Source organism: Sorex fumeus, unplaced genomic scaffold (assembly GCF_029834395.1).
Source record: "Sorex fumeus unplaced genomic scaffold, SorFum_2.1 ptg000058l, whole genome shotgun sequence".
Lineage (NCBI taxonomy): Eukaryota > Metazoa > Chordata > Mammalia > Eulipotyphla > Soricidae > Sorex > Sorex fumeus.
The window spans coordinates 15,001,860-15,021,526 of NW_026606115.1; the positions used below are offsets into that span (position 1 = coordinate 15,001,860).

The 19,667-nt window shown below is 41.6% G+C and overlaps 1 non-coding gene across 1 annotated transcript; it reads left to right on the plus strand.

Moving 5' to 3' along the window:
* Positions 1-1,029: 1,029 nt before the first annotated feature.
* LOC130034308 (U1 spliceosomal RNA) lies at positions 1,030-1,194 on the plus strand. Its single transcript, XR_008794080.1, has one exon. It is a non-coding gene; the product is annotated as a U1 spliceosomal RNA (small nuclear RNA).
* Positions 1,195-19,667: the final 18,473 nt, after the last annotated feature.

The window sequence follows — 19,667 nt, forward strand, 5'->3', positions numbered from 1 at the left end:
TAGTCAAGATTAGATAAATTGCCTTCTACTTTAGACTCCATGAAATGGAGTGTGCTACTCTTCGTACATCAGTGGTGTAGAGTATGAGATGTCATTCCATGAATTCTAAAATTTTAAAGAGGGTGATACAACTAGAGTTAAATTTTTAACTGTATGGTGACTTGAGTCAGGAGGCATCTCTGCAGCCTGCAGCTCTCTTCTGAGATTTATTTGTGAGTCTCTGGATCACGACCATTAATGAGCTTATAAGGTGCCAGAGGCAGTTTGTGAACATGACTGCCAGGTTCCCAGAAGAACAGGGAGATGGAGGGGAGGTCTCCCATTCTTGACTCCATAAGAGTCTGGAGATTTCGGTCGCAAAACCCTCTACCTGAGTTTTACATCAGATTCATTCTCATGGATGAGGTTCATCTCAAGCCTGTGAAGATCAGCTGTGAGCATGGTGGTGCGTGGGTTCTGGAGGTTTTTGGCTGACGGGGCTCTGTGGGGGTGGGTGGTGGGATTCGTAGCCTCCTTCCGGGGTACCTTAGGTCCAAGTGGGATTTTAAAATAAATATTCAATCACCCTGAAATACAGTTTTGCAAAGCTGTTCATGGTTGGATTTCTGTCATAGTGTTCCAACATCAATCCCTCCACCAGTGTACATTTTCCACCGCCAATGTACTCAGTTTCCCTCCTGTTTCCCCTCCCCCCACTGCCTGTCTCTGTGATAGGCACATTTCATATCTCTTTCTCTCTCTCTCTCTCTCTCTCTCTCTCTCTCTCTCTCTCTTCATGTAGGTATTATGGTTTGCAATACAGGTACTGAATACAGCCATAGGGCTGGTGCTTCGATGTTTGACTTTGGAGGTTGTCCTGTGTGTTCAGTGTAGAGTGCTTAGTGATCTTCTTCTGTGTCTAGAGAATCCTGAAGCAGGACCCTTTCAGGTATCTATCTGCATGGTTCTCTCTCTAATGTTCCTGTTGTGTGGTATGGCACTTCGCACGTTTCATCCACAATGATGATGCAGCTTTAAAATGAAAGTCACGCACTTACTTGACATGGGGAGATACCATGATCACAAAGGTGATTTTCCAAGGCCGAGGCTTATCCATTGAACTCTGGATTTACTGATCCGTGCGATTTCCCCAAATGTGGGAAACTTGATTGCATAATTTGCGGTAGTGAAGGAATGTGTTCGCATTCTCCCCATGGAAATGAAAGAAAAATAATGAACACCACATGTTATTTCCATGGAATTATTATCTGTGTTCTTGATCATGCTATAGATGATTGATATTTTAATAAATAAAATATTTTGGCGCATAAAAGGAGTATAATTTAAAAATAAAAAAATTAATACCTTCATATATAAAAATCTGGAATTTCTAAGTGAAAGATATAGCAGGTAGTTAGATTCAAAAATTTCTGTTCCCTTCAAACATCAAAGAAACTCTGATTATGAATACAACAGAAACTGGGCTGGGCCATGCTTGAAGACACTTGTAAAGTAAAAAAATAAAGAACAAAACTACCAAGAGAAGATTGAAAGCACTAAGTTCTCATAATGTTTATTTCTTTATTGCCTTCAACATAATTGTTTTTAACCACAATTGGGTACGCAGTCATAAATGAAGCTGAATTTTAGCCTACCCACATCACTTGATTTGAATGTTTAAGTCAGCAATAAAACAGAAAGGACCTCCCCAAATTAGTAAATCTAAGAAAAAGGATTTATCAACTTTTTATAACAGTGTCTCAAAACTTATTAGGACTACCGAATTCCTTTCTAGACTAAAATTAATCACCACCCATCCATAAGAAATCTATGTTCTTTGTTTTTTGTTTGAGGGGCTATATATGGCAGTACTTAGAACTTCTTCCTGGTGATGCTCAGGGATCATTCCTGGCAGGGTTTGAAGGACCATATGGGGTGCCAGGGATCAAACCAGGGCTTGCTGTGCGTGCACATGCTTTAACTCATGTACTGTCTTCCCAGACCCCAAATCTATCCCTTAAAAGCAAGTAGAAAGCACCTTAAATTCCACCTAAGGCTTCTTAACTCCCCCCACTTCACCATTGGCCACTTTAGGAAACACTTTTCTTGGGCCATTTAGATTCTCTGGGGCACTCTGAGCCCTGATGGCCTCTTTTCCTTTCCCATCACATCAACAGAAGATTGAATTTCATCTTGTTTTCTAAAGAAGACAGACCAGGCTTGCCTGGAAAGAAAACATCCCTGGAGAGATTAGACTCCAACTAATTCTCATTTCCAGCATCTAAAGACAGAGGATTAGATTAAGAAATGAATAACATGATACGCTGGGCTCCAATTGCACGATGTGAGCTTTCTAATTTATGATATTTGTAATGGAAGTGAGCCAAGTTGGTTCTTAGAAACAGATGGTGAGAGTGATATTGGTCAAAGGCCCAGCACACCTAGGAAGAAGACAAGAAGAATAGCTCAGACTTAGGAACAAAAAATAAATGACTTAGTTTTTCTCCTTGCTCAGGTTCAAACACTCAAAGTCATAAGTTTCACACTCAAGAGTGTGTGTGTATATGTGTGTTCTTTGGATAGTCTCACACCCAACAGAGGAACACACACAAAACAAGGTTTTCTCAGTATTATCCTGCTTTCCACCATCCTTCTTACTCCTATCTGCCAAAATTCTTGTCTATTCCTCTGGACAGGTTAGGAAAGAAAAACAACACCCATGTGCTTCTTGTATTGCTGTAGCAACCAGCAAGAGCAACAGAAGGGGTCCGAATAACAACTTTCTTAAACTACTTGATGCCTACAGACCAGCACTTGTCCTGCATACCAGTCTGGGGACTGACAATTATAACCAAGTTGCTAGACCAGTAGTTTTTAAACTTTCTGCACCTTCAAGCTGGCAGTTGAAGAATGCTGCTGTAGAGGCTGAGAGAGGAGGAATATATGGAAGGCAGAGAAGTTGCCCATTAGGTCAGTATCACACAAATAAGAACAAGTAGGCATTGGGCTCTTATGGAGTCACTCTTCCTCACTCCATGGTGACAAAGGAAAAGCAGAGATTTGGGGGACTTATAAGGTAAGTTGAAGTCACATCTCATAGGTTCAATACCTCCCCTAATAAATGGCAAGTCGGAGTGGTGTGGTGGCCTGAATTTTAAGGAAAACAGTTTCCAGACTAGCTCATGAAAAAAGTAGTACTAAGTGCATGAACAGCCAAATGGGTATAGTCTGGGTAGCACTGTGGCACGACATTTGAGAATAAAGGATGTTTAAATAAGGGAGAACTGAGAGTCCGTGGCTACAGAAACAGAATGACAAAGTCCCACCTAGCACTCCCCGCCCACCTCAGGAGCTTCCATATTTTCTCACCCAGGTCAGGAAACCTGTGGAGCATAAGGCCACTAATGTAGCTGTGCATTCACTCCTTCACTCCTTTATATCTTATGGGCACCATACACTGGATATCTAACCTCCAGAAACCTGTCAAACAACAGCACATAAAAATAGTGCTGGCAGAAAAAGAAGATGGTGGCGGTGTGGCAACAGGCATAAGAGCTGGCAGAGTGGCAGCAGCTCTCAGCGCTCTAGACAGCTGAGCCCATGGGTCATAAAATTTCTGTGTGCATGACCCTGTAAATATTTTCTCTCAATAAGAGCTGACTTTTTTGGAAAAAAATATGGGCATTCCTTCAAAAACTAGAAATTTAGCTTCCATATGACCCAGCAATACCACTTCGGGGAATATATCCCAAGGGTGCAAAAAAGCATAATAGAAATGACATTAGCACCTGTGTGTTCATTGCAGCACTATTCAAAATAGCCAGAATCTGGAAACAACCCGAGTGCCTGAGAACAGATGACTGGTTAAAGAAACTTTGGTCCATCTACACAATGGAATACTATGCAGCTGTTAGGAAAGATGAAATCATGAAATTTGTGTATAAGTTGATGGTCATGGAGAGTATCATGCTAAGTGAAATGAGTCAGAAAGAGGATAGACATAGAATGACTGCACTCATTTGTGCAATACAAAATAACATAATATGAGACTGACACCCAAGGATAGCAGACACAAGGGCCAAGAATATTGCTCCATGGTTAGAAGCCTGCCTCATGAGTGGGATTGGATAAAGCTGGGATAAAGAAGGGATCACTAAGTAAATGATGGTTGGAGGGATCATTCAAGATGGGAGATGTGTGCTGAAAGTAGATAAAGGATGAAACGTGATAACCTCTCAGTATTTATATAGCAAACCGTAATGCCCCAAAGTAGAGAGAGGGAGTATGGGGGAAGTTACCTGCAATAGAGGCAGAGGAAGGGTTGGGAAAGGGGGGTACTGGGGACATTGGTGGTGGAAAAAGTACACTGGTGGAGGGATGGGTGTTCAATCATTGTATGATTAAAACTCAAACATGGAAGCTTTGTAACTGTGTCTCACAGTGATTCATTTAAAAACAGCTTTCACCAAAATTTAAAGAAAAAGAAAAGTATATTAATACATGCAGATAAAATGTTTTCCAAATAAACCACTTTTAAGTTTTTAAATTTCTATATAATTAAAAAAGAAAGTTTTCTTTGCAGGGGATCGTTGGCAAAGGATAAAATTTATTGTAAATAAACCTCGTATGTTAGTATTCTATTATGTTAAATCTTCTCAACTATAGTGTCATGAGTTCAAAGTGCTGACTCCTGAGAAGCACTGTGAACCAACGTTTCAAAGAAAATTATGACTTGAAATAAAAATAAAAAGAGCAACTTAATTGGAACCAAACTGGCATGCACCCACTGTGACTTGATGGTGGTGGCATCCTTGTGGCCTCACTACCACAGCTCTCAGCACGAGGGACAGCCAGTGGCCATGGCCAAAGAAGCTTAGCAGGATTGGCACTGTTCGGGTCCAGCCGGCACTGCTGTGGCATGGGTCCCGGAGTTAAGGGGGCACCCGGGTTCCCACCATAGGAGTCTTTCTCAGGCATCTCATTGTCGACAGGGAATCCCCAACCATTATTTCTTCCTCAGATCAACCTGTGCTGCTAGTGCTGCCCTGTGCATATTATGGAGGAGGGCCTCCCTCAACACCAACTGTCTGGAGACAGTCTGGTGGCGTGTGCCCCCAGGCGCTACGGCGCATCCAGATTGCCCAAGCCACGAATGGTAACAGTCCTGGCTTTGGACTGTTCCTGCATCTGCTGCTGCCACAGGGGCCAGAGACCTCAGCACCACTGGTCAGTCAACCTGGACATGAGAGAAGGAGGGCAATGGCATCAGCAACCTGACACCCCCAAATCGCTTTGACTCTGGCTGGACTCCAACATCTCAGGCAGGACCAAGTTTTCCGAGAAATTAAACTGTCATAACTTAGGTATGACACTTAGCACGCGATAGGAATTAATAGAGACGTTACTGGCGCCTGCTCGAGCAAATTGATGAGTAACGGAATATCAAGTGATCAAGTGAACTTAGGTATATGGGAGCCATGCTCACAAACTATCTCCAGCTCATGCATACAAGCTCAAGTATCAGCCTTGCTCCAGAGACCCATAAATAAATCTCAAAAGAGATCAAAAGCCACAGTTAATATTGGACCTGTGCAAGGCTGAACAGACCAACGTAGATCAGAGGAGGGCTATTCTGCCTAGGGCCCACATAAGCAGAGCCTCCGGCAGCCACTTGCTCCCACAATTCAAAATCACCATTGTGCCCCTGGCCAGACTCCTCCATCTTGGGATGGACCTCACTGAGATATCAATCTGCTGAAAGTTTTGGTATGCAGGATTTGTGAATGAAATGTCCAGGCTTTCTCTGTGTCTGGATGGGCTACCTCCCCCCAACTCCCTGTATCTCTGGAAGCCCCGGCAGTCATGTCCACACCCCAAAGCTGCCACCCAGTGGAAAAAAAGCTGCTCCAGATGTACTTTCCTGATAAGAATGCTGAACTCCCTGAGCAAACACGATGAATTCTTGGCACCTGTACTGCAAACTATAATGCTCAAAAGTAGAAAAAGAAGAAAGGTGCCTTCCATAGAGGGAGGCAGGGGAACTTAGGTTGGGGTGCTGATAAACAGCCTAGATAAACAAATTAAGAGATACAGGGTAGCAGGATGTATTAGAAAACTGAATCTGACTTTCTTTTGCCTACAAGAAACATCAGAACAGTCAGAGCGAACACAGATTCAAAGTCAAAGGCGCAAAGATAATATTTCAAGCAAACAATTCTCTTCAAAAGGCTGTAGTGGCACTATTCACAATAGCCAGAATCTGGAAACAACCAGAGTGCCCAAGAACAGATGTATGGATAAAGAAACTATGTACATCTATACAATGGAATACTACATAGCTGGTAGAAAAAAATGAGGTCATGAAATTTGCCTATAAGTGGAGAGTCTTGGAGAGTATCATGATAAGTGAAATGAGCCAGAGGAAAAGGGACAGATATATAATGACTTTTATTTATGGGATAAAAAACAGTTTGTAACTAATATTCAAAGTCAGGGAAAATGGGCCAGGAGGACTGGTCAATGGTTGGTCAATGGTGTGGTAACTGAGGGTAGTTAAGATAGAGGAGGATTCATTATGATAATTCACGGTCACGGTCCTCCCGTTGTTCATCGATTTGCTCGAGCAGGCCCAGTAACGTCTCCATTGGAGACTTTGTTGTTACTTTGGCATATCGAATACATCACGGGTGGCTTGCCAGGCTCTGCCATGCGGGCGAGATACTCTCGGTAGCTTGCCGGGCTCTCCGAGAGGGGCGGAGGAATCGAACTCGCGTCGGCCATGTTGGCTGCGTGCAAGGCAAACGCCCTACCGCTGTGCTATCGCTCCAGCCCATTATGATAATACTACTTGGAAATGATACCTCTGGACAAGAACCGAGTGTTGAAAGCAGGTAAAGGGATATACACGATAAGCTTTCAGCATCTGTATCACAAACCATAAAGCCTAAAATGAGAAAGAGAGAAAGAGAAAGTGAGAAAGAGAAGAGATGCTCCTGCCATAGAGGCAGGCTGAGGTAGGGGGTTTGTTTGAAGGGGTGGGAGGGACACTGAGGACACTGGTGCTGGAAATTGCACTGGTGAAGAAATGGGTGTTGGAACATGTATGACTGAAATGCAATCATGAGTAATTTTATATTGATCTCTATCTCGGTGACACAATAAAATATAAATAAATAAATAAATAAAGATACAAAAACAGCTGTATTGGTCATACTTAGACAGGATAGACTTCAAGCTTAAAAAGTGATAAAAGACAAAGATGTTCATTGCTTAACGACCCAGTTATATATATATATAACTGTAGCACTGTCCTCCCGTTGTTCATCAATTTGCTCGAAAAGGCCCAGTAACGTCTCCATCGTGAGACTTGTTGTTACTGGTTTGGCATGTTGAATACGTCATGGGTAGCTTGTCAGGCTTTGCCGTGTGGGCAAGATACTCTCAGTAGCTTGCCAGGCTCTCTGAGAAGGGCGGAGGAATTGAACCCAGCGCAGCCGGGCCAGCTGTGTGCAAGGCAAACGCCCTACTGCTGTGTTATTGCTCCAGCCTATATATAGAACTCACAATCCTAAACATTTACATACCTAATGAGCCAACAAAATATTTAAAATATTTAAAATAACTGCTATATACTTTAAGGCCATGGCAAAACCTGGCAAGCTAACCCATGACCTGGCAAGCTACCCGTGACGTATTCAATATGCCAAACACAGTAACAACAAGTCTCAAAATGGAGACGTTACTGGTGCCTGCTTGAGCAAATCAATGAACAATGGGAGGACAGTGTTTGTTTGCTTGTATCCTTTAAGGCATTATTAATGAAGAAATATAAATGGGAAGCAAAAGCTTCACCTAAAACAAATCGCATGCCCAGATGTGTTCACTAGTAAGTCTTCCAAATCTTTTAGGAAGACCTATTTCCAATCCTTTTCAGGTTCTTTCAGAAAGTTGAAGAAACAGAAATCCTCCAAGTTTCTTTCCCTTTTTGCCACACACAGCATTGCTTAGGGCTTAATTCTGGCTCTGTACTCAGAGATCACTCCTGCAAGGTCATGTGGCAAAATATGTAGTGCCAGGGATCAAACCTTAGTCAGCCATACACAAGGAAAACACTCCATCCACTGTACTAACTCTTTGGCCCCTCCTCCGAAACCTTTTCTATGAGGTGAACATTATTCTGATACCAAAAACCGACATAGATACCAAAAAAAAGGAAAACTACAGATTACCTATATTCCTGATGAACTATAGCACTGTCCAGCACTGTCCTCCAGTTGTTCATCGATTTGAGTGGGCACCAGTAACGTCTCCATTGTGATACTTGTTGTTACTGTTTTTGACATATCGAATACACCACGGGGAGCTTGCCACGCTCTGCTCTGTGGGCAGGATACTCTCAGTAGCTGCTGGGCTCTCCGAGAGAGAGATGGAGGAATCAAACCCGGGTCATCTGTGTGCAAGGCAAACGCCCTACCCGCTGTGCTATCGCTCCACTCTTGCTTGATGAATACAGATGCAAAAATTTTGCACAAAATACTAGCAAATTGAATCCAACAACATATCAAAAAGATCTTACACCATGATCAAGTGGAATTCATTTTGGGGTGCAAGGATGGCTTAACATACATAAGTCAATCAACATAAAACACTGTATCAATATGAGGAAAAATTAAAGATCATAAGATCATATCAATAGATGCATAGAAAGCATTTGGCAAGATCCAGTGCCCATTCATGATAAAAGCTCCCAATAAAACAGGAGTCAAAGGATCTTTCCTGAAAATAGTTAAAGCCATTTAACATAAGCCTACAGGAGGCATTATACTCAAAGGTGAAAACCTAAAATATTCCCTCTAAGATCAGGCAAAAACCAAGGTTGCCCAAACTCACCACAACTGCTCAATATAGTATAGCAATTAGGAAAGAAATAGGTATTAAAGGCATCCAGATAGGAAAAGGAGCAAAACTCTGACTATTTGAAGATTATATGATATGCTTTGAATTGAAAACTCTACAATAAAGGTCCTAGAAACAGTTGTTATAAAGTACAGTGGCAGGCTGAAAAACCAATGATTTTTTTACATGAAAATAATGGAATAGAAGAGAATTTAAAAATTTCATTCACAGCTGTGATTCAGACAATCACATGCCTAGGAATCAGCTTAACAAAACAGGTGAAGACCTAAACAAAGAAAAGTACAAACTATTACTAAAAGAAGTGAAAGAGAACATGAGTAAGTGGAAACACATCACCTGTTCATGGAACAGCATTGTCAAAATGGCAGTGCTGTGACTGGAGAGATAACACAGTGGGTAGGGTGTTTGCCTTGCACTCATCTAGCCCAGATTTGATCCGTGGCATCCCATATGGAACCTTGAGCCCACCACGAGTGGTTCCTCAGTGCAGAGCTAGGAGTAATACCTGAGAACCACTAGGTGTGGTCCCCCCAATGGCAATACTTCCCAAAGCTTTATAAAATTCAATGCAGTCCTTATAAGAATAACTATGACATTTTTCAAAGAGATAGATTGAGCACTCCTGAAACTTATACATAATAATTACCCCCTCCAGTAGCACTGTAGCACTGTCCTCCCATTGTTCATCGATTTGCTCGAGTGGGTCCAGTAATGCCTCCATTGTGAGACTTGTTGTTACTGTGTTTGGCATACTGAATATGTCATGGGTAGCTTGCCAGGCTTTGCTGTAGCTTGCCAGACTCTCAGTAGCTTGCCGGGCTCTCAGAAAGGGGCGGAGGAATCGAACCCGGGTCAGCCCAGTCGGCAGCATGTAAGGCAAACACCCTACCTGCTGTACTATCGCGCCAGCCCAGTACAGACAAAGAAATATTAGGGAGAAAAAATATGGGGGAAGTACATCTTTCAACTTAAAATTGTACTATAAAGCTGAAGTAACTAAAACAGCGTGGTGCTAGAATAAAAACAGACTCAGATCAATGGAATAGAATCGAGAATACAGAAATAGATCCTCAGGTTTCCTTACATGGACAGTTAATCTTTGATAAGGGAACAAAAAAGCATGAAGTGGAGTAAGGAAAGCCTCTTCAAGAAGTTTTACTGGGAAAATTAGTAAGGCACATGGGGAAAAAATGAACTCTGACGTCAAACACCACAAAAAAAGTCAAAGGAAAGTGGATTAAAGCCCTCGATATCAGATCTGAAGTCATAAGGTGCATATAGGAAAACATGGGCAGAATTGAAGCTAGAGGTTTATGTAAGGATTCAATGCCATTGGCCAAGCTAGTGGAAGCAAAGATAAGCAAATCGGACTACATTGAACTAAGAAGCTTCTGTACCCCAAAGAAAATAATGACCAGAATGCAAAGACACCCCACATACTGGGACGAAATACTAGCCCACAATTCATCTGATAAAGAATTAATACTAAGGAGCTGGAGCGATAGGACAGCAGTTAAGGTATTTGCCTTGCACGAGGCCAACCCGGGTTCAATTCCCAGAATCCCATATGGTTCCCCCGAGCACCACCAGTAGTAATTCCTGATTGCAAAGCCAGGAGTAACCCCTGTGCATCACCGGTGTGACCCAAAAAGCGAAAAAAAAGTTAATACTGAATAATATAAAGCACAGGTAGAACTTTATAAGAAAAACATCCAACCCAATCCAGAAAAATAGGCAGAAAAGATGAAAAAAAAACCTTCCTCAAAAAGACATAAAATGGCCAAAATATATAACATGAAGAAATATTCTGCATCATTAGTCATCAGTGAAATTCAAAAAAATTGAGATATCATTTCATGCCAGATAGACTGGTACACATCAAAACAAACAAACCCAACCAGTGTTGGTGTGAATGCAGGGGGAAAGGGACCTAAATTCACTGCTAGTTGGAATGCTGACTCGTCCAGCCTTTCTGAAAAACTATATGTGCACTTTTTGAATAACTCCTTCCGTATGATCCAGAAATTCTACTTATTTGAATACACCTCAAGGGCCCAAAACAATGCAGAAAAGACATTTAGAGTCCTATGTTCATTACAGCACCATCACAATAGCCAAAATCTGGAGAGTTCTCAACAGATGACTGGGTAAAGAAACTATGGTACATATATAATGGAACTCAGCCATTAAAAAGATGAAATCATCTGGAGAGTATCATGCTGAGTGAAATTAGTCAAAAGGGTGGGGACAAAGACAAATTGATTTCTAATACACTGGACATAAAGAAGCACAGTAGGGGAATAACAAATGCCCAAAGGCAATAGAAACAAAGAACATAAGAACTGGTCTTCAGTACTAGCATGCCCTTTGAGCAGACATAGGACGAGGAAGGGAACACTATGACAATATTGGAGGGAAGTTGAAAGGTGACAAAGTGTTACCCATAAACCATATCAGTAACATTCCTCTAAATCACAGTGTGTAAAAGGTGAAAAAAGTACTTTCCACAGAGGTAGGAGGTGAAAGGAAAACTGGGGATATTAGGGGATAGAGGTGGAAACTGGTGAAGGGGCTGGTACTGGAACATTGTACGTCTGAAACTCAGTCATAAATAACTTTGTAAATCACAGTGTCTCATTTTAAAAAAAGAAAAAGGGAGAATTGTTTCAAATCCTGTCTCCTTAATACTAGCTCCATTTCTGCCCTCAGTAACTCTTTTCACCTGCAGAAGAACACAGTTTGAGAATTCTCATCTCTTTCTTACACAAATAATTTCATTCTCTCTATAGCCACAATTTAAAATAGTAGAGGTTATAGAGGTAGGCAGGGGGTTGGGGTGGCAGGAAGGAAACTGGGGACATTGGTTGTGGGAAATATACACTGGTGAAGGGTTGGGTGTTGGAACATTGTATGACTAAAACCCATTCATGAACAACTTTGTAAATGTGTGATTTATGGTGATTCGATAAAAAAGATAATGATTATGACAGTTATTATTATTTCATAGGCACACCAGCTATGTTCAGAGATCACTCCTAGTGGGACTGAGGGGACTAACTACAGTGCTGGGGAATAGAACCATGGTCAGCTGCATGCAAGACAAGAATTTTAACCTTGTACTATCTGGTCCCAATAGCTACCATTTTAAAAATAAAGCTCTCTGTTCACCTCTCATCCTTCAGCTTCAGTTTCATGTCTCTTTTCCCTGTTACAGCAAAATTCTTTGAAAGAAATCTCTATATTCATGGTTTCTAGTTCCTCTCTGCCTCTTTCTTGACTCTTTTTCAATCAGGTTTTGTCTGTATCCTTCCATCAAGCTAGCTCCCCTAAAGGTTACAAATGAGCCTTCATGTTGTCAAATAAAATGGTCAATTCTCAGGCCCCCTCTTGCTTGACATTTCATCTGCATCTTAAACAGTTGAAACCTCTTTCCTCCTTAAAACTCTCTCTCCATGACTTCGAAAACACCAAATCTCTCATTAACGGCTCCTACTCTGCCCCTTTTTTATTTCTCTTTTGATTTCTGACCTTTAATCAATAGAAAATCCCCAGAATTTAGAAATGTTTTATTTTTGTTCTCTACACTCTTCCTGAGGTAATCACATCTAGTTTCTATGGCTTTAAATGCATACGCATTTGAAGAATTATAAATTTGTATCTGAGGCTCACACTTCTCTCAAATCCTGTCGCACCTATTCAACTATCCACTCAGCATTCCCTCTTGGAGATCTAATAGGCATTTAAAATGTAACACATTCAAACCAAATTCCTGATTATCCCCTCGATAAAGTTGCTTCTCCTTCAATCTTGCTTGCCTCTCTTGATGGCAGGCAGTATCACTAAGGACAGTTTTTTTGTCACATGTCACTGAAGAGTTGAGAGACACAATAGCAGAGCTCAAAACAACATGTTTACTTAAGGCCAGAAAGTAAGAAGGACAAAAGAAAGTCCCAGAAATAATAGGACAGGTCTTTATAGATGGATTTTGGTGAGGAGTGTTATTTTATCTTGTTTATTTATTGCTTGTTTATTATTTGGGGGAGCAATCCACACCCACAGTGCTCAGCGTTCATTAATGGAGGGTCTCAGGAGACCATGTGCAGTGCCAAGAATCTAAACAGGATCAGCCACATGCAAGGACTCATGCAAGGCATTACTTGCTGTACTATCTCTTTGGTCCCTCTCCCTATTTATACTTTTCTAACTAATGAGTTGGCCAAGCAATATTTTATTTTCTATCAAAGCTTATAAGCAGTTCCTTTTACTTTCTTGCTAAGCTCAGATGCCATAACTTCAGGGTCATTTTGCTTGTTAGGCAGGCACTGCCTCTCTGATGCTGTTTTATCTTTAGGATTTTGCTTTGCTTCTGATCTCAGGGCAGGCAAGATGACTAACATCTGGACTGTAAATCTGTGCTGCTCGACTTTGTAGCATCCTGCTTCTGGGGATTTTTCTCTTTCTCTGTTTAACCCTTCAATAGCCTCCTGTTCAGCAAAACATCCTAATTGCTGAGACCAAACCTTGGTGTCATTATAAACTCCTTTTTCTCTCAAGACATCTGCAAAACATATTAAACTTTTCTTCAAAATAGCTTCAGAAAGTCTAGGAATGTAACATGCATCCCTTACAGGCAGAAAACCTGAGTTCAGTCACCAGCAATGACCCCTCTCCCCACCCTGACACACACAAATAATAATGATGATAATAATAAGTGTGTCAGAATTTGACTGGATTTTCCCATCTCTGCATAACCCTCGATTCTAACTATCATCAGCTCCCAGCTAGAATACTGTAGCAGCCTCCCAGCTGGTCTCCTAGCTTCTGCCCCTAATCTCTTAAACTCTATTCTCGCTCAGCACTGGAGCTAGAATTACTTGCTTAGAATTTATATCACTCATTCCCCTCTAAATATTCTCTTCTTACTCCCAATTTCACTCAGCCAAAGTCCATGTCCTTACATAATTTAATTCCCCTCCCCCACCATTCTTGCTATTTTCCTGCTCAGCTCCGATCACATCCATCTACCTGCTGTTCTTAAAACATGTCACACACGCTCCAATTTTGAGGCTATTGTTCCAGCCACCCCCTCCTGGAAAACTCTTTCCCTGGATATTCACAGGAATCATGTATTCACTTCCTACAGCTCAAATGCTATCTCCTCAGTGAGTTCTTAACTTTTTTGCTTCCCTTGAGACATATCACCAAATGCTGTATTATAATTTATTTTATTAATGTAAAATTATTGTAGAAGATATTTGGTTTTATTCACTGCCTACTCCCCAGCACTTAGTGGTTGACACATAACATTCAAAGAACGTTTGCTAACTAATTGAATGCATGGATGAATGAATCTCTCTGACAAGTCTCTTCCAAAATCAATGTTACATAGAACAAGCCCTCAGTAATATTTAGGCAAAGTAGCTGAAAAGATCTGCTCACTCTCAAACAGAATGGCTACTTATCTACTGCACAAGTGAAGAATCACTTCTGTATGAGAATAAGTGACAATTCTGCACCTGCTTTTTATTTTTGATCGTTAAAACTGGAAATAAGGGCGTAAAATCTTTATTTTAGAGATGAAAAAAGTGACAAAAATCAGGGAATACGAACATTTTTTTCAAGGCCATCTAATTAAGATTCATTCTTTCATTTTTTATCCCTGCATTAAAAAGTGTTTTAAGTATTTTTTTATTTTTTATTAGTGAAACACCATGAGGTACTGTTGTAGACTTACAATTTTTTGTGCTTGGGTTTCAGTTATACAATGATTGAGTACCCATCCCTCCACCAGTGCCCATTCTCCACCTCCCTCCAATGCATTAAGTAATTTTTAAATATCCATTAAAGATGCCCTACCGAGGTCACAAGTTACCCCCACGAGCGGCTCTCTGGCACGGCCATGGCTCCAGAAGCACAAAGACTTAATGCAGAGCCTGGCAGCTTGCGGCAGGAAAGTGAACAGACTATGCGTTAATCCACGGCACCATGCCTGCCCGGCAGGGAAGGGGTATTGCTCCCTTCCGCCTTTTTCCCCCTGGGCTGCAAGATGGCGGCATCCTCAGAGCTTTTTGGAAAGCCAGGTATGAGCCGGAGGTGGGGCAACTGAAACCTCATGGGAAGGGGGGGGGGGGATTCCTGGCTCGTCCTTCACGCCCTACCGAGGTCACGAGTTGTCCCCCATGAGCAGCTCTTTGGCACGGCCATGGCTCCAGAGCCACACAAACCAATCTCGTAATTATCTGGCTCTTGGCAGAAATACCTCCAGGCTTAATTAGTAAAATATCAGAAATCCAAAATCATGCGGCTGCTATTGTGGCCGTGCGACATCATATGGTTCTCATAATTAACTGTAGAAAACAAATTATTTCACAATGCCTTTTCAGCAGTTCTGATTGTTGGGTGTAAACTCTAAACAATAATGGTGCTCTTTTGTCGAAATAATGAATGTAGTCAAAGTAGATAGAGTGTTGAGTGGAGTTAATCTGCCTCACAGGCATTGGGAGGGTTGGGAGGGGGGTATATTGGAGTTCTTGGTGGTGAAAAATAAGTACTGGTGAAGGGAAATGTGTTTGACCATTGCATGACCGAGACTTAAACCTGAAAGCTTTGTAACTTTTCCCACAGTGATTCAATAAATAAATATAAAAAATGTTCATTAAAATCTACTGAGCACAGTCCTAGGCACTAGAAATTTAACATTAAAGGGGACATGTGAATTTCCTGTTCACCATACAGCTTAAAACCAGTGCAACAAATGATATGAGCAAAAGGAACTTACATATTCTTTAACTTTATCAGGTAATGGATCAGCTGATGTTCTGTAACAAATATATTTTATTTTTTTCCTTTTTGTTTTATTTCTTTTTTAAATGTCTTTAAAAATAGATTTCATGGGGCTGGAGAGATAGTACAGTTAGTAGGGCACTTCCCTTGAATGCAGCCAACCTAGGTTGAATTCCCAGCATCTCATATGGTCCCCTGAGCACCACCAAAAGTAAAAATACTTGAGTGTAGAGCCAGGAGTAACCCCTGAGAATCTAAGGGTATGACCTCCAAACAATAAAGATATAAAAATAGTTTTTCTTCAAATAGTTTGGGAATGGGCCGAGTTTTTCACACTTTATTTATTTTTGGTTTGGGGGCCACAACCAGTAGTACGCAGGGTTAAACCTGACTTGGTGCTTGGGGGCTTGGAGGTTGATCTTGGTGATGAGAAGGATACTGTCTGGTGTTGGAAGTTCCATAGGGACCCTGCCTACATGTGAAACATGTACAATAGCCCTTTGAACTTTCTTTTTGTCCCCTTCTACATTTTACTTATTTTTTTCCTTTTGGGGCCATGGCCAGGGCTGGAGCGATAGCACAGCGGGTAGGGCCTTCGCCTTACAAGCGGCCAACATGGCCGACCCGAGTTCGATTCCTCCGCCCCTCTCGGAGAGCCCGGCAAGCTACCGAGAGTATTCGATATGCCAGACACAGTAACAACAAAGTCTCCAATGGAGACGTTACTGGGCCTGCTCGAGCAAATCGACAATCAACGGGAGGGCCTTTACCTTTACCTTTACCTTTGGGGCCATATCTGGCTGTGCTCAGGGATCACTCCTGGTACACTTGGGGGACCATATGAGGTGCTGGAGCTCAAACTCAGGTCAGCCCCATGTAAGGCAAACAACCTACCCACTGTACCGACCCTTATTTTACTTTGTTATTTTAGCAACCGTGATTTACAGTTTTACAATACTGTCAAGGATAAGGATTCATACACAAATCATCCCAATACCAGACATACCACCACAGCGCCTATTTCCCTTCATCATTGGCTCAGAGTCACCTGTTCCTTCTCCTGCCTCACCATCCACAATTTCCCTCCCTTCTCCAAGTCTCACTGCCCTGGTATGCTCAGTTCTGCACACCAGATCTTAGATTTTGTTTCTTTCGGTTATTTGTTGTTTCCATACTGTGGGTTTTTATATCCTACATAAAAGAGAGATCAATTTTTTATATCTCTCTCCATCTGGCTGACATCACTTACCCTCCAGTTTCAGCCATGTACTGGTAAATTTCATGATTTTATCTTTCCTTGTAGCTCACTAGTACTCCACTATGTGTATCTATACCATAGTTTCTTTATTTTGTCATCTGTCCTTGACATTTTGGTTGTTTCAGAATTCGTCTATTGTAAATAATGCTGTAATGAACATAGGAATGAGATACATTTTCCTAGTTTTGTGGCCCTTGGAGATAGATGTGGTTTTATTTATTCTGATTTAGGGGCCACAGGTACTCAGGGCTTATTTCTGGTGCTGAGTTCAGGGACCTCTCCTGACAGTGCTTGGAGGATCATAAGGGGTGCTGTGATTTGAACCTGGATCATCCAAATGCAAGGCAAGAGCACTTCCTACTGTATTATGGTTCCTCGATTTCTACCAAGAGTAATCTCTGAGTTCAGAGTCAGGATTAAGCCCTGAGCAGTACCAGGTGTGGTCTCAAAACCCAAAAGAAAATTATCTGTGCATTTGAATGTGGTTCTACTGTAAAAAGAAATAGAAATACCCACCTGGTTCCTGTCTTGTCAGTATCCCAGGCTGGAGGGTTAACTATAGCAGAGGGAGCAAATTTCAAATTATCTAGAGTTGAGATTTCTTGACAGGCATGCTAATTAGGGCATTGGGATCTCCAGAAGCAGTTGGTGTTCAGAGGTGCCATTGATCAGGCAGCTTTAGATAAGTAAGTCATGAAGCTCCCAATACCATAATCATCAGAGAATTGCAATTCCTGGGAAGCAAGGAAGAAAGACTGGGGGAAAAGCAGAACAGACTCCCAATCTAAAAAGATTACAAAGGCCAAAGCAGAAATGCAGGAACAAAAGGCCAGATTCAGAACAGAGACAGATTTTAGGAGTTTGGACTTCAGGATGAAGGTAGAAATTGTCGCCACCATACTATAACTGGAAATGGCTTAAACCTGAGCATTGAATGAGAGGCACTTAAGTTGCCAGAGGACAAGCCTGCCCCTAGATATAGGACAAGAGTTCTTTGGGCCTATAGATTGGGGACCATGTAGCCCAAAGGGGGATACTATGGAAAAAAGGAAGGTTTTAGGGAGAGAAAATCAACCACATAGACATACACTTCTCTCACGGTTTTGAAACCCACCAAGAGAAAAGAATGCATGTTGGGTTTTGTTTTGAATGGCACACAAAGGGAGAAATTTAATATTGATGATTAGCCAGAGATCATTTTTTAGAAATGACTTATCCCTTGCTTATCTGTCGGGCTATAAGGCATTAGATATGAAGAATATTAAACTAATATTGCCAAGGAAGAGATAGGAGAGAGATCTGTAAAGGCAAACTGATAGAAGAAACTGACAAGAGAGGACAAAGGGAACCTGGTTCTGAGAGGATATGCAGCTGTAAATTTCCTTCATGAGGCAAAGAAATGCAGGAGGAACTGGGGCAAGTCCAAATCTAGCACAAAAATGTCAGAGAAGCCTGAGTGCTCCAAGCAAACTTAACAAAGAAGGGTCACTAAAGCCCCAGGTTCCTGGAAACTTACAGAGCACAGTGACCAAGAGTCTGACATCTCTCTTTCAAAGTGAGCCAGAAAGGCAGTGTAACCCCACTGACTCAGAGCTGCATACCAAGAACTTTACTGATTGAGAATTACTTCTTCCAGATTCAGAAAGACTTACATTTCCAAGGTATGTCACTTCACTTCTCTGTACTTCACTTTCCTTCTCTGTAAATTCGATTGATTATAAAATTCCCCACAACACAGACCTATGGTGACAATGAAATTACTCCATGCAGAGAACAAGATTTAAAACAATACCTGGCACCTTGCTACTGCTTGGGAGGAGTTAGCTATTAACGATTGTTTCAAAAGGGAAGAATTGGACATGATGTGAAAGATAATCCAGCTCCTCCATTTTCCAGAAAAGGATGTTAAGGGCCACAGAGAAGTAGGGAGTTGCTCCAGGTCACAACCAATGAGCTCACAACTGGGCTAAGAACAGAAAGCTGGCCTCCTAAGCTGAATGTAGTTCCTGTCCCACAACATTCCCTTCTCAAAGGAGTTTCTCTCAACTTCTTAGATCACATATATGGTTTGCAGAGTAGCACTGTCCTCCCGTTGTTCATCGATTTGCTCGAGCGGGCACCAGTAATGTCTCCATTGTGACACTTGTTGTTACTGTTTTTGGCGTATCAAATATGCCATGGAGAGCTTGCCAGGCTCTGCCGTGCGAGCAGGATACTCTCGGTAGCTTGCCGTGCTCTCCAAGAGGGGCAGAGGAATCAAACCCAGGTTGGCCGTTTGCAGAGTAATCCCCCAAAACAACACACAGATCTGTATTTGGCACAAAATTGGCAGAAAATAGTACATCATATTATATTAATACTATTATGTTCTTCAAAACCTAAATCCATTAAGTCAGCCAGCCAGCCAGCCATCAATATGGACCTGAGAGTTTGGTGCTCAGGTTAGACAGTGCTAGAGACTGCCAGGCCTATGTTGGAGGTTCTGGGGGAACAGGCGGTGCAAAGGATCAAATTCATTCCATCCCTTCCAGCTAGCTATTCAGTCCAGAAATATAACCTTTTGGCATTTTTAGTGATACATACTAATATAAACTTATACACAAGGAGAAACAAGGCTTTAATTAATGAAATGCATTATCATAGTACTTTAATGCATGATATATTGCTATATCAAGGTTGAAAGAATGAAGCAGATCTATATATGCTGGTGGAAAAATCTCAGCAATGCGTA